Source organism: Leptonychotes weddellii, chromosome 6 (genome assembly GCF_054177405.1).
Source record: "Leptonychotes weddellii isolate Sample4059 chromosome 6, ASM5417740v2, whole genome shotgun sequence".
Taxonomy (NCBI): domain Eukaryota; kingdom Metazoa; phylum Chordata; class Mammalia; order Carnivora; family Phocidae; genus Leptonychotes; species Leptonychotes weddellii.
The window spans coordinates 61,375,570-61,390,188 of record NC_138374.1 but is presented as its reverse complement, the minus strand read 5'-3'; positions in this window follow the sequence as shown (position 1 = coordinate 61,390,188).

The window sequence follows — 14,619 nt, the reverse complement described above, 5'->3', positions numbered from 1 at the left end:
TTTGAAAAAAAAATGTACCTCAAATTTAGAAGACTTACAAGACTTTTATATCAGCACTGACTACTTAGACTGATTTACAAATGAATTCTTCAAAGGTGAAAATATTTCTAATATCTGATTAGTTATGGCCAGTAAAGAAAGTTCATACTGTGCCACAGAGGAATTTTTTATCCATGTCAGCTTTGTGCAGTTAAATTTTGTGGTTTAGTTACTGTACATAATATTATTTTAAAATTTTGATGACTGTCACTTCTATTTGATTGGTAGAATATCACAGCTTTTACAAATGTAATTATGAAATATGTGTGAACCACAACTAGGGCCAAATATGGTTTCTTTGGTTTTCCTAATTAGTAAAAGAGTAGTTTCTGAGCAAATACGAAGCTTCATCAAAATTTGTATCTGTGTATCACCTCACAAATAAATGATTTTCATTTTAATGTTGAACATTTTAACTGAATTTACAGTGGCATTTATGATGTCAACAGTTCCATCACTGACAGAGTGAACTTCTAAAAGCTTAGCTTTGATGCTCTGAAGTCTGAAAAAAATCACACCAATGTTGAGATTTGCTTAAATTATTTTATTTGAAGAATTTGAGGACACAGTTATAATAGTGGTATCATATACCAGTTTTCAATATTTCTTTTCTGCCAAACCAAGAGAAACCATATCATTTTCCTTTTCAAACACGAGTGAAAAGACTTAGAATTGTAAATAAGTAAAATTAATTTAGAAGACCAGTTATTAGATCTTAATGAAAGTCTTGCTTCCTAGAGTGATATGTAAAAAACCTTCTGCTCCTGTACATATTAAATTGTTTTGTTGGAACACGGTCTTCCTAAAGTCATGATTAACTTTCAAAGTAGATGCTGATGCCTTATCAGCTGGTTTAGTCTCCTGAATTCCACACGGTTAGTAATAGGGCTGCTCTGGTGGATGTTAAATACTGAAAAACATTTTGTGCAAGTTACATCAACTGTCTTAAGACATGGAAATTTGCTACTTAATTTTTTATTAAATATATACTTTGTATTGTTTTAGCTCATTCCTGAAAAAAAGGTTTATTGTAAAATTAAAAGAAAAAAAGAACTGCCAAACAATAAAATAAGCAGTTCTAAACTTAGACCATACAATAAGACAAAACCACAGTAGCAAGAGCATTTAGATTATGCTCTCTTGCTTGAAGGCAGGGCTGCTTAGTCTGTGTTTCCCACACATCTGTCACATATATCTAATGTATAATTTCTCCACTCCCACCGAGTCCACTGGCAGGGGCCTGCAGTTTTATGCCCTGACAGGCCACAGCATGGGAAATGGCCCAACTAGTTGATGCACCAAGTAACCACTAGAACAGAGACATTGACTGCTTTTGCCATCACCTCAAGAGACTAAGAGGGGTTAGGTGTCCTTAGCTCCTTGGTACTGAGCACACACATATTTTTTTTTTTTTTTGCCACCAAAAGCCCCAGGCAATTGTACTTAAAGGAAGGAGTTTATTGAATCTGATTTGGAAAAGGACCAAGAAAATAGGTTGTTGCTATTCTTGTTTCAGATTTAGTCACCTAGTAGTGAGAATTCTCTTAATTTCACATGAACCTCTCACATTATTAAAGTCCATGGCAGAAGCTGAAATATAAGGACTTGTGAAATATCTCCTGCCTCATTTTAATATAATTAATAAGAATACTTTATTAAATATGGGAAAAGGCTAAATAGGATGATACATAATTTCAATAGGCATAAACTGGGAAACCAGGACGTAAGAGTCACCCAAACAGAAAACAGAGAGAAAATCCTACTAGATTTCCAAAAATAGAACAGAGAATGGTGCAAAACCAATGCTCAAAGAGTTCATGGCTAAAAATATTCCCAAACAGGTTAAAGACCTGAAGCCACTGGAATAATTGGGATGCTATCAAAATGGCAAAATAGTTTTTTATTGTCTTCCCTTAAAGAATGCCGATTTGACAGTCACCCACAGACAAAGTGTGTTTGTGGAAGTCTGACAGTCCAGTAGAGAAGTTCCAGTGCACTGTCAGAGAAACAAACAAACAAAAACATTGGATGCATTGAAGAGGTCAGTTCTAAGGACTGGAGCAGATGACTCCTTCTTTAAATGTATGAACAAAATGAGAAGTTTAACAGAGAGATAGACATCATAAAAAAAAAGCCAAACAGGAATTCTGTTGGCTGAAGATACAATGAATGAAATGAATAATTTCATAGAGAACATCAGCAACAGACCTGATCAAGCAGAAGAAAGAATATGTGAAGACAGATCATTTGAAATTAGCCATGTATCCCCTACATGAACAATGGGCTATAACTAAAAGAAATAATCTACACATCATTAGAGTGACAGAAGAGAAGAGAAGAAGAAGAGGGCAGAAAATTTATTTAAAGAAATAATGGCTGAGCACTTCCCAAATCTGGGGAGAGATTTGGACATCCAAGTTCATGAAGCTTATAGGTCTCCCCAACTTTTCAGCTCAAAATGATCTTCTCCAGGACACTATATATAATATAATATAATGTAGTGTAATGTAATAATATAATAAAACTGTCTAAAATCAAAAACCAACAGAGAATTTTAAGGGCAGGAAAAACAAAAACAACCTCACCTGCAAGAGAACTCCCATAAGGCTATCAGTGGATTTCTTAGCAGAAACCTTACAGGCCAGGAGTGCCTGGGATGATATATTCAACTGCCAACCAAGAATATTTTACCCAACAAAGTTTTCTTTCAGAAATAAAAGAGATAAAGATGTTCCCAGATAAACAAAAGCTGAGGGACCTCATCACCCCTAGACGTGCCTTACAAGAAATGCTGGAAGGAGTTCCTCAAGCTGAAATGAAAGGATGCTAATTCTCAACATAAAAATATATGAAAATATAAAACACACTGGCACAGTTAAGTATATAGTCAAATTCAGAATACTCTAATACTATAGTATGGTGGCATGTTAGACACTTAGTTTTAATATACAGTTTAAAGGACAAAAGTATTAAAATAGCTACAATAATTGTTAATGGACACACAACATAAAAACATGAAAATTATGTTTTTCATAACCAAAACCATAAAATGTTGGTAGGCAGAGTAAAAGAGTAGAGTTTTTATATGTGATGAAAGTGAAAATGTCATCAGATTAAAATGGACGGATGTACAAGATATTTTATGTAAACCTCATGGTAACCACAAAGCAGTAATCTATAGTAGATATACAAAAGATAAAGAGAAGGAAATAGAACCATACCATCAGAAAACCATGAATTCACAAAGGAAGACAGCAGAAGAGGAAGAAAGGAACAAAGGAACTACAAAACAGTCAGAAAACAATAAGATGGCATTAGTAAGTTCTTACCTATGAATAATTACTGTAAATGTAAATAGATTAAATTCTTCAGTCAAAAGGAGTAGAGTGGTTGGATGAATGAATGGGAAAAAAAAAAAACAAACCCAGATCCAACTATATGCTGCCTACAAGTGATTCATCTCAGCTTTAAAGAAACAAATAGACTCAAAATGAAAGGATGGAAAAAGATATTCCATGCAAATAGAAACAAAAGAGAGCAGGGGTAGCTATACTTATATCATACAAAATAGACTTTAAATCCAAAACTATAACGAGAGACAGAGAAGGTCACTATACAATGATAAAGTGGTTAATTCATGAAGAGGATATATCAGTTGTAAACACACACGCACTAATTATTGGAGCACCTAAATATATTAAGCAAATACTAACAGGTCTGAAGGTAGGAATAGACAACACTAGAATAACAGTAAGAAACTTCAATACTGCACTGTCAACAATGCCTAGATCATCCAGTCAGAAAATCAATGAGGAACATTGGATTTGAATTATACTTTAGACCAAATGGACCTAACAGACATATAAATAACATTCTATCCAACAGCAGCAGAATATACATTCTTCTCAAGCACACACAAAACGTTCTCCAGGATAGATCCTATGTCAGTTTACAAAACAATTCTGGCAAATTTAAGAAGATTGAAATCATACCATGTATCTTTTCTGACCACAGTGACATGAAACTAGGAATCAATAATAGGAGGAAAACTAGAAAATTTACTAATATGTGGAAATTAACATACCCAATGGGTCAAAGAAGAAAGTGAATGGGAAATCAAAAATATCTTGAAACAGATGAAAATGCAAACATAATATACCAAAATTTATGGGATGCAGCAAAAGCAGTTCTAACGGGAAAGTTTATTACAGCAAATATCTGCATTAAAAAAAACCCAAAGATTTCAAATAAACAACCTGACTCTACACCTCAAGGAACAGAAAAACAAAAACAAACTAACCCCAAAGTCAGCAAAAGGAAGGAAATACTAAAGACCAGCAATAAATAAGAGACAAAAAAAAAAAAAAGATCAATCAAACTAAGAGCTGGTTTTTTTGAAGAAATAAACAAAATTGACAAAACTTTAGCTAGACTAAAAATAGAGAGAAAAAGACTCAAATAAAATCAGAAACAAAAGAGGAGACATCTTGATATCACAGAAATACAAAGGATCATAAGAGACTGCTATGAACAATTATACACCAACACATTGGAAAACCTAGAAGAAAGGGATAAATTCCTAGAAACATATAACCTACTTAGACTGAATCAGGAAGTAATAGAAAATCTGAACAGACCAAAAATGAATAAGGAGATTGAATCAATAACCAAAAACTTCCCAACAAAGAAAAGCCCCGGACCAGATGGTTTCCCTGGTCAATTCCAGCAAACATTAAAGGAGAATTAATACCAATATTTTTTCAAACTCTTCTAAAAAAATTGAAGAGAAAAGAATGTTCATAGTAGCACTTTTTATAATAACCTCAAACTGGAAACCACTCAAATGCACAGCGAATGTAGAATGAATAAGCAAATCATGGTATTTTCAACCAATGGAATCCTAAACAACAATGACACTATGCACACTACAACTAAATTCAAGTATATGAATGAATCTCACAAACAAAATGTTGAGCAAAAGTGCCTAGACGTCTACAAAAGACTATACACTGTATGATTCCATTTACGTAAAGTTTAAAAAGCCAAAACTCATGGATGGTGCTAGAATCAGGAGTCAGTGGGTGCATATGGGGCACCTCAAAGAAAATTTCAAGGCCAGATGGCTAAGTTAGTGAGTTCTACTCAACACTTAAGAAAGAGGTAATTTCAATCTTACACAAATTCTCTCAGTTAATACAAAATAAGGGATTATTTCCCAACACATTTTAGGAGTCCTGCATTGTCTTGATGTGAAAACCTTAAGAAGAATAATAGCAAACTAAATCCATATATGGGAAAAGAATAGCACAGTATGACCAAATTGGGTTTATTGCAAGAATGCATGATCAGTTTAACCTTTGAAAATCCATCAACATAATTTGCAAAATTGAAACAACTTCTTCTCAATAAATGAAGAAAAATATCTGTTAAAATTCAACATTTGAGGGCGCCTGGGTGGCTCAGTTGGTTAAGCAACTGCCTTCGGCTCAGGTCATGATCCTGGAGTCCTGGGATCGAGTCCCGCATCGGGCTCCCTGCTCAGAGAGGAGCCTGCTTCTCCCTCTGACCCTCCCCCTTCTCATGTACCCTCTCTCATTCTTGCTCTCTCAAATAAATAAATAAATCTTAAAAAAAAAAATTCAACATTTGCTCATGACAAATCTCTTAGCCAACTAAGGTTAGGAAAAAAACTTTCTTCAATTGATACAAGACATAAATAAAACCTATATCAAAAATCACACTTAGTGTTGCAATGTGAAAAATACCCCCTCTGAGATCAGAAACAGACAGTGATGCCTGTTATCACCTCTTCCATTCAACATTGTGCTAGAATTCCTAAAAAATGGGGTAAAAAGCAAATAAACAAACACAAAATACACGTAATAATTATAGAAAAGTATGAAATATATCACATGATACGATTACATATACATAAGAATTTTAAATTATAGGTAAATAATCTGAGTGAATAAGTGAGTTTAGTAAGTGAGTTTTTCTGGATACAAGGTCAATTTTGTTTATTCACATATATTAAGGACAAAAAGAAAGTGAAATTTATGAAAAGAAACCATTCACAATAATGCCAAAAGTATGAAAGATATAGGAATAGATCTAAGAAAAGTTGTGTAACTTCCATGAAGAAAACTATAAAACATCATTAAGAGATATTAAAGATGGCCTAAATAAACACAATACAAAGTTCATAGATTGGAAAATTTAATATTGTAAAGATGTAAATCCTCCCCAGATAGATTAGTAGAGTCAATGCAATTCCAATCAAAATCTCAACAGTTCTCTTCCCCCACCCCAGAACTTGTTATGATTAATCTAAAATGTATATGAATGTTCAAAGAGCCAAGAGTGAGGTAGATGGACTTGTTCTATCAAAGTCAAGCCTTATTACAAAGCTATGGTAATTAAGAAAGTGTCCAATGAGATAGAAAAGAGAACCCAGAAACCAACCAACTTATTTTTGGATGCTTGATTTATGACAATTTTTGCACCTCAAAAGAATGGAAAAGGATAGTATTTTTAATAAATGGGACTGACAAGTGGATAAAGAAGATGTGGTACACACACACACGCGCGCGCACACACACACACACACACACACACACACAATGGAATATTACTCAGCCATCAAAAAGAATGAAATCTTGGCATTTGCAACGACATGGATGGAACTAGAGGGTATTATGCTAAGCGAAATAAGTCAATCAGAGAAAGACAAATACCATACGATTTCACTCATATGTGGAATTTAAGAAACAAAATAGATGAACATGGGGGAGGAAAATAAGAGAGGGGGCAGAACCAAGAAACAGACTCTGAACTCTAGAAAGCAAACTAATGGTTCCCTCAGAGGGAAGGGGGTGTGGAATGGAGTAAGTATGAGGATTAACAATTACACTCGTGATGAGCACTGGGTGTTGTATGTAAATGATGAATCACTAAATTGTACACCTGAAACTAATATTACACTGTATGTTAACTAACTGGAATTTAAAGAAAAAATTTCTTAAAAACCTAAAAAATAAAAACAAAAAAAATAAATGAGACCAGGACAATTCAATATCTGTTTGGGAAAATGATGCTTCCATAAAACATAAATAAAAATTAATTCCATTTTGATGATAGCTTTAAATGTGAAAGACAAAAAATAAAAGCTTTTAGAAAATCTATGAAGATATTTTGAGTTCAGTAGGAAAAGCTTACCAGAAGACACTAAAAGCACTAGTTATAAAGGAAGAGATTGATAAGTTGGATTCCATCACATTTAAGAACTTCTGTTCATTAGAAGACACCATAAAAAGACAAAAAATGCAAGCTACAGAATGTGAAAAGATATTTCAACACTTAAATAACCACTAAGGGGCTCATATCTAAAGACACGAAAGATTTCTGTATATTAATGAGAAAAGGACATATGACCCAATACAAAAAAACGGGTAAGTGATTTGAATGGGCAAATCACAAGAGACGATATCCAAATGCTGATAAATATATCCACAACCTCATTGGTAATCAAGGAAACGCAACTGAAATGTACAATAATGTACTTCTTTTTTTTTTTTTTTTTTACAATAATGTACTTCTAATCACTCTCCAGAATTGCTAAAATTAAAAAGAGATAACACTAAATGTTGATGAGGATGTGGACCATCAGGCATCCCTATCTACTGCTAGAGAGAGTGTAAATAGTACAATTTTGGAAAACAAATCTCCATTATCTATAAAAGTTGAATATATGCATATCCTTTAACCTGGCATTTCCACTCCTGATTATAGACCAATAGAAATGCACACATAAGTTTAGCAAGCGATTGCACAAAAAAGATCACAGCAGCATTATATTTATATATTTACAAAAGCCCAAACCTGGAGACAGCCAAATGGACATCAGTAGAGTAGATGAATAGACAATAGAATGGATCAATATCGTTACCACAAAATATATTCATAGTATAGCAGTAAAACTGAGCAAAGCAGAGCCATATGCAACAAACACAGTGCTGAGCAAAAGAAGTCGTATGCAAGAGAGTAAAAAGGTATGATTCTATTTATACAGTTTAATAAATAGGAAATATAAAAACCGTGTTGCAAGTCAGGATACCAAAAAATAATGTAAGAAAAAGGAAGCCGGGATAATGGTTAGATTTGGAAGGAGAATACAATAATCGTCAGGAAAGGGTGTGGGTGATTCTAGAGTGCTGCAATAGTCTCTTTCTTGACCTGGAGTAGGTTACATTGCTGCTTGCTTTGTGGTGATTTACTGAGATGTCCAATTTTTGTTGTGTGCACCTTCCTGGTGTTTTTCAAGGCATTAGAGATAAGGGACTAAACAGAAAATTGCGATATCCCCATCACTGGGAGGGTTCCAATCCTAATGACATAGCTCCTGTATGTCCACACGAAGGCAAACAGGAGTTCCCTTTGAGAACAAGCTGACCATCAATACTCACCCCATTTTATTTTTATTTTGTCAGACTACAAAATAACCCAAGCTCATTGTAGTAAATTAGGAATGTATGGTAAGGTTTGAAAAAACCAAATAAATTTTAGTATCTCATCAATCAGAGACCATCACTGCTCACATTTGGGCTCTTTCCTTTTGGGTTTTTTCTTTGCATTTTTCTCTACTAGTCATCCTATAATAGTTTTAAAAACCATCCTTCTTAAATCAGACTATCTCATTAAAAATTTCACATTTTAGAAAGTTCTTTGTAAGTATCATTTTGGGGGACCCACAATGTTTCACACAGTGGTTGTACTCTATTCTTACTGGAAGTTTAGGTTGCTCATAATTTTTCTATTTAATAAATAATTTTCTGGTCAAAATCTCACATAGAAATAATTGGCTTATGTTTTGGATTGTTGTTCTAGGTTAGATTACCTAGGAGGGAAATGACTAGAATAAACACAAACACTTTTAAGGCTCTTGACAAATATTTTCATGTTGCTCTTCTGAAAAGTAACCACAATTTAGAATGTCAAGTCAGAAATGGCTCTTGTCAGGAAAGGACAGTGAGAGCCTTGCCTGGGTATTGTGTCTCCAAATGTAACCAGCTGCGGATGATCCGTCAAGGGCAGGGCATCCTTCCCTGGGGCTCTGTGATGCTCTACCCACCCCCCCCGCCCCCGCCAGTTCCTCAATTATCACATTTAGAAGATCTGAAAATCTGAGCACTCACAAGACCCTCCCCACCCTGGCCTCTCCCATCGTACACATATCCACACTCATGTATGTTCAGGCATGTACACATATACTATAGACAACAGAGAACACACACACTCACGCACACGGGGGGGCAATCTATCAGCTACAACCATTTTTACCCATGTTTGTAAATGATCCTGTCCACTCCTGCAGCACTTCTTCTATCTTTGCACTTTTATTAGGGTGGCCTTATTAAATCGCTTTTTGGTATTTGTAGCGTGTACTTTTATAGATGTACTATAACACTCATAACACCTGGGCGGGGGGAGGGGTACGGCACTATAAATAAAATATTCACTTACCACTGCAGCTAATAAAGTTCTTGTTCTCTACTTCTCTCTATATTTTTCTTTTTATCAGAGCCAAATCATGCAGCAAATGAAATCTAACATCTACGAGATTTCCCATACACATAATTTAGAGTATGAGCTGTAAAATTCCACTAAAGCAAAATAAAACATAAGATAAAGGAGTGCTTAAAATCCTCCGGATACACCAAGGGAGCCAACTGAAATATTTACCACTGCCTGGAGTCTGGTGGGTATTCCCTTTCGTCTCCTTTCCATTTGCCAGTATTTTGCCCTTCTGTTTCCCCCTTCACTCTTTCACCTTGAAAGGGCTCCAGAAAATTCCTTCTGTCTGGGCAGCTTTCACATTTGCTTTCTTTCAATTCAGCAGGCCTTGCGTGGCATCTGGCAGTGTGCTGAGTGCTGAGGCAGGTGGCGAGTACATAAAGGTAAATAACGCACAGCCCCTTCCTTTAAGGGTCTCGGAGTCTAGGGGTTAGCACGCAGGGGCAGATGGGCCACGACCCTGGCAGGCCATACCGCAGTATTAGTGCCACCAAGGCAGAGGGGAGCAGATGGAACACACAGCCAAAGTCGGGACAAGAACTTTAGCCTACTCACCCTGTCTGCTTTTTTTCTAATTGATTATCTATTCTAGTAAATGCTAATAACCCTGAAATGGAGACCTCTAGGAACTCAGGAAGAAATACGTATCACCGTAGAGCTGAGTTAAAAAGAACAGCCTCCTCTCTGTCACTACTCATATGATCTCATGGTACATTTTAAAATATTTCTTGTATCCTTACGGGTGCCCTCCTATATTTTTCTCAAAAAAGGAAAAATCCCTATTTATATGACCTTATAATACATTTACAAATATTTTTTTGTTTCTTTATGGACTCCCTATATTTTTCTTAAAGTAAAGAGAAATTCCCAGTTATATTATATTACCTCTTAATACATTTTAAAATATGATTTCTTATACCCTCATGGATGGTCTCCTATGTTTTTCTTCAAAGAGGGTTGCATTCTGGAATGAATGCTCTTCCTCAGTCCTCACGAGATAGCTAAGGTGGCCCTGGACTCTCCCATGGGGAAGATGATGTGAAGCTGACATGTACAGGCATACTGTGGACTCACGTGGATCATTCTTAGAAGGAGACAAATTGGAACAATAAGTTCAGAGCACACTGGTGTCTGGAGGGAAGATGTGTTTTGCAGAGATGACAACTCTTATATTCAGGGACATTCTGTAAAACATTGGGTGACAGGCATTTCACTTCTAGGAACCAGAAAGTGACTTACTAGTAGAAACCAGATCCTCCAAACCTTCTTTGAGAGGTAGGATCCTATTTTACATTTACTTCTCTGAGTATTTTGAAGAGATTAATTCATTAGTTAATTAATCAAGTGTCCATTCATTTGGTAAATGCCCTCCTTGGGCCATTAGAGTAGCTCTGGAAATACCAACAAGGTTCACCTTCACAGAGCCTGTGTGCTGGAGGGGAAAGCAGTTAATCAAGAAGAGGGCCTACCAGTGAGTCAGTGAGGGCTGGGGGAGCTGCTCTGGACATGGTGTGAGACAAGACTTCTCCGGAGGCATCTACTACAGAAGTGAAAACCGAAAAGAAATTGAGGAAACCGGGTGGCTGCTCAATTTCCCTTTTGCTAGGGGTCTTAGTTTGCTCGGGCTGACAAAGGATCACAGATGGGGGTCCTTCAATGCAGACCTTTATTTCTCACACTTCTGGAGACTGAAAACCCAAGATTAAGGTGTTGGCAAGTGTGGGTCCTTCTGAGGCCATTTTCTCCCTGTGTCTCCACTGTGTCTTTGTCTCCTCTTATAAAAGTCAGATTGGGTAAGGGTCTATCTTTAAGAGCCTCATTTTAACTTAATTGCTGCTTTCAAGACCCTATCTCCAAATACAATCACACTCCAAGTACTCTATGTTAGGACTTCAAAATAAGAATTTTGGGGGGCATGATTCAGCCCATACCACTTGTTATAATAATAAAATGAGCCCTTGGTTGAGAGCCTACTACAAGCTAGATACTTTCCCTACCCTACTTCTAAATGCTTACCATAGTCTGCAAGCTACCCTTGAGGAAACTGAAGTTTGGGGAATTTGACTGACAAAGCTAGAGAGACAGAAAATTCTAGAAGCAGAATTAAAACTTAGCTTTACCTGCATTGAAATTCCTCACTGTGTTAAGCCTTTGGGAAGCCAGTGACAGAAGCCTGGTTTTCAGCAATAATTCTGTGGCTAGAAATCAGGGCTGGTACTTGTAGACTGCGAGGTAGGTGAGGTTTTCTCTCCACTGGTCTCTACACTGCATTTCCAGGAATGCAAGGAGGGCTGTGTGGTGGTGGTGAGCAGATGTGTTCAGCCAGGCTCTGTGATTGTCCAGCTCTGTGACCCTAGGCAAGTTCTTCAACAACTCCCAAGTTGTTCCATTTTCCCATTTGTAGAACTCTTCAAGATTGGAGGGGTGGTGATTAAAAGAAAGAAGACATATGAAGTACCTGACATGGGATACATGTTCTCTTAACTACTGGGAACATAAGTTTCCTCTTCTGTAGACTGGGAATATTAATAGTTACTCTTTGGGACTTCTGAGATCTGTGATTGAGAGGACATCTGGAAAATGACAGGTGCACAGTGTTCATAAAAATGGCAGCCATCATTGTTATCAGTCTTTCCTTCCTTCCTTCCTTCCTTATGCTGCCTCTTTTCTATCCCACCATTTCCGCTCTTTGGACCCTGCTTATCTACCCAAAGCCTTATCCCACCCTGCTGATACCTTGCTGTTCTTATGGATTACTCCGCCCTAACATGGATGCATTCCATGCCTATTTTTAGGAGCACCTCCTTCTAATGGGCAGGTGGGTCTCTGAGCAAGGTGGTGCATACTATCTGACTCTCAGAGCAAGCTGTCAGCGATTTCACAAGACAGCAGCAATCATCCAAGCCAGGGCTGGCAGCTAAAACAGTTAACTCCTGATTGATTAATTTAATCAAGACCTGGCCAACTCATAAATCGTTCAGGCATGGCATTAATTCAAAAGTTCTCTTGTTGGCTAACTGCTTAAGTGATTTTTAAAAATGTTTTAATGAACCACACTGCAATTGGATTCTGTGCTATTTATTTTTCTATCAACAAGAGAAAGGTGCATGAATGTGTGAAAAAAAAATAAAGCAAAGCAACTTAGGATCTGGAACTTGTGGGATTGGTAACTAGATCCACACCGTTGCAAGCTTGCCCTGGCCAGGGTTTTAAAGCCATATCGAAAGCTTTAATTCTTTCACTCTTGCCTCACATCACACATTCTGCTTGGAGTATGTGTCATAAGGATGCAGCGGTTCAAAAGTAAATAAACCTGTGTGAGCTCATCACTCTTATGCAAAAAATTTACCAGCCACAAAATACCAGGGGTGGTTTACAGGCTGACAATAAAACCTCTCTTGATTGCTGGATGAAGCCAGTTTTCCCGGGCATTGATGTCACCATGCCCACCCATCTCCGTACCCTCCACTTATGCCTGTTGCCATGTGTCTTCCAGAAAGGATCCAGAGGGAATTGTGGGAGGTTTTATAGGCTCAGGTGTCTGCAGAGGTGAGCAGAGTGAGAGCAAAGTAGATGGCAGTCCTGATGGGACCTCCCCATTACCCTGAGTCTGATGAAACAGGAAGTGGGAGAAGGAGAATGAGAGAAAAGGACAAAGCCACAAAGAAAGTGCTAGTAAGAGAGAAGGAATGAAAGACAAAGGGAGAGAGAGATGTAGGCAAAGTGAAAGAGAAAGAATTAAAAAAATAGAAAATGATTACTCAAGAGAAAGAGCTAGAAATGTAGAACTAGGAATCAAGAGATAGAAAGAAAGATAGGGAGAAAATGAGAGATAGAATGTAAAAGAGAGAGAAGAGGAAAACAGAGATCACAAGAAAAGAGGAGAAAGAGAAAAAAATTGTGTGGGGGTGGGAGGGCGGGATAAAATCATCTGGTAACTTTATTTGTCAAGATAGCTCTCCGAAGTTAGCTCTTAGAGAAAGTTCCAGGAGTTCACTGTTGCCGTCTCTGCATCCTCTCTTATGTTCAAAGTGTTGCTTACATAATGACTTCATTGATCTAACTCCTGGCTCAATTCAACATGTCTCTTGTACTACGACAGCAGAGACTTGGCACTTGAGCTCCGTGGAGTGTGACAGAAGTGTGGTGCCAAGTGCTTTTGCCCTGGTGTCTTCACTTGTAACCAGTGACTTTCACCTTCTATGTATTGGACTTTTTCAGGCTGCTGCGTAAAACGTTTGCCATCTCAGGAGACCCATGGCTCACTGCCATGGCGCAGAGAACTTGGGCAAGTTTGACGAGGAGCGGTCTACAGAAAGGCAAACAGTTGCGTTTGGTCCCAGAGGGCCATGGAAAGTAGAATTAATCACATGACATACATGTCCTAAAATGCTTACCGCCTGTCATTCCTTTGTTTGTCCTTAAAGTCTGGGAAATTTTTCTTACTTAACTTTGAGTTTCCTTGTGGCCTCCGAAATACAGACATTGAAAAAAAAAAAAAAAGGCAATAGTCTTCATCTTTACACTGCGTATGTCAGGAGGGCACAGGTTGTATTAACGATTCCTCACACTTCAGTTGATGACCGCCCCGACTTAATTTTAGTGTAGTGTCATTTATCAACCTTTCCTTATGGTTAGTGGTTTCTGTGTCTTGCTTAAAAAAATCCTTACCAGGGCGCCTGGGTGACTCAGTAGGTTAAGCGTCTGCCTCCGGCTCAGGTCATGATCCCAGGGTCCCGGGATCGAGTCCGGCGTCGGGCTCTCTGCTCATCGGGGAGCCTGCTTCTTCCTCTCCCTCTGCCACTCCCCCTGCTTGTGCTCTGTGTCTCTGTCAAATAAATAGATAAAATCTTAAAAAAAAAACCCTTACCTAGTTCAGGGTCATAAGGAAATTCTCCTGTGTATGTTCATGAAGCTTTATTGTTTCACCTTTCACACTTAACTCTATAGTCCGCTGGGAATTTATTTCTGTACATGGTGTGAGGTAGTAGGAAAGGTGAAGGTTTGTTT